This window comes from Arachis hypogaea, chromosome 7, assembly GCF_003086295.3.
Source record: "Arachis hypogaea cultivar Tifrunner chromosome 7, arahy.Tifrunner.gnm2.J5K5, whole genome shotgun sequence".
In the NCBI taxonomy this organism is placed as follows: Eukaryota; Viridiplantae; Streptophyta; class Magnoliopsida; order Fabales; family Fabaceae; genus Arachis; species Arachis hypogaea.
In genome coordinates, this window is record NC_092042.1 from 25,093,665 (window position 1) to 25,095,374 (window position 1,710).

A 1,710-nucleotide genomic window follows, 5' to 3' on the forward strand; every position below is an offset into this window, starting at 1 on the left:
ATTCAGATTTTGAGAGATTATGTTGACCTGTTGAGTCAACATTTTGTTTTGAGCCAATATGGCATTCAGAGCATCTATTTCAAGAACTCCTTTCTTCTGAGGGACCCCATTATTCACGGAATTTCTCTCAGAGGTATACATGAACTGGTTGTTTGCAACCATGTCAATGAGTTCTTGAGCCTCTTCAGGCGTTTTCTTCAGGTGAATAGATCCACCTGCAGAATGGTCCAATGACATTTTCGAAAATTCAGAGAGACCATAATAGAATATATCTAATATGGTCCATTCTGAAAACATGCCAGATGGACATCTCTTGGTCAGCTGCTTGTATCTTTCCCAAGCTTCATAGAGGGATTCACCATCTTTCTGTTTGAAGGTTTGAACATCCACTCTCAGCTTGCTCAACTTTTGAGGAGGAAAGAATTTATCCAAGAAGGCAGTGACCAGCTTATCCCAGGAGTCCAGGCTATCCTTAGGTTGTGAATCCAACCATATTCTAGCTCTGTCTCTTACAGCAAAAGGGAAAAGCATGAGTCTGTAGACTTCAGGATCCACTCCATTCGTCTTTACAGTCTCACAGATCTGGAAGAACTCAGTTAAAAACTGATAAGGATCTTCAGATGGAAGTCCATAAAACTTGCAGTTTTGTTGCATTAATGCAACTAGTTGAGGCTTAAGCTCAAAGTTATTGGCTCCAATGGCAGGAATGGAGATGCTTCTTCCATCAAACTTGGACGTTGGCTTTGTGAAGTCACCAAGCATTCTCCTTGCATTATTATTATTATTATTTTCGGCTGCCATCTCCTTCTCTTGTTCGAAAATTTCTGAAAGGTTATTTCTGGATTGTTGTAATTTAGCTTCTCTTAATTTTCTCTTCAGAGTCCTTTCAGGTTCTGGATCAACTTCAACAAGAGTGCCCTTTTCCCTGTTCCTGCTCATATGAAAGAGAAGAAAACAAGAAAAGAAAGAGGAATCCTCTATGTCACAGTATAGAGACTCCTTTATGTTAGTAGAAGAAGAAGGGGGTAGAAGGATGAAGAAGAATTCGGATTTAGATGAAGTGAGGTGAAGAGAAGTGTTAGTAATTAATTAATTAAATAGAATAAGAAAAGAGAGGAGAAAATTCGAAAATAATTTTTGAAAAAGAGGTTAGTAATTTTCGAAAATCAAAGTTAATAGATAATTAAAATTAAAATTTAAAACAATTAAAAAGAATTTTTGAAAAAGAGAGGGAGAATTTTCGAAAATTAGAAAGGGATAGGTAGTTAGTTGGTTTTGAAAAAGAAACAAACAAAAAGTTAGTTAGTTGATTGAAAGAGATTTGAAATCAAAATTGAAAAAGATAAGAAGATAAGAAAAAGATAAGATATTTTGAAATCAAATTTTGAAAAAGATAAAATTTTTGAAAAAGATAAGATAAAAGATAAAAAGATGTATTTGAAAAAGGATATTTTTGAAAAAGATTTAATTTTAAAATTGACTTAACTAACAAGAAATTACAAGATAAGATTCTAGAACTTAAAGATTGAACCTTTCTTAACAAGAAAGTAACAAACTTCAAATTTTTGAACCAATCACATTACTTGTTAGTTAATTTTCAAAAATTAGATATAAAGATAAGAAAAAGATTTTTGAAAATATTTTGAAAAATAATTTTGAAATTTTCGAAAATTATATAAAAAATGAAAAAGATATGATTTTTGAAAAAGA

General features: G+C 32.2%; 1 non-coding gene across 1 annotated transcript; it reads left to right on the top strand.

Moving 5' to 3' along the window:
* Nucleotides 1–295: 295 nt before the first annotated feature.
* Nucleotides 296–399, top strand: LOC112704524 (small nucleolar RNA R71). The gene has a single exon (XR_003155145.1). It is a non-coding gene; the product is annotated as a small nucleolar RNA R71 (small nucleolar RNA).
* Nucleotides 400–1,710: the final 1,311 nt, after the last annotated feature.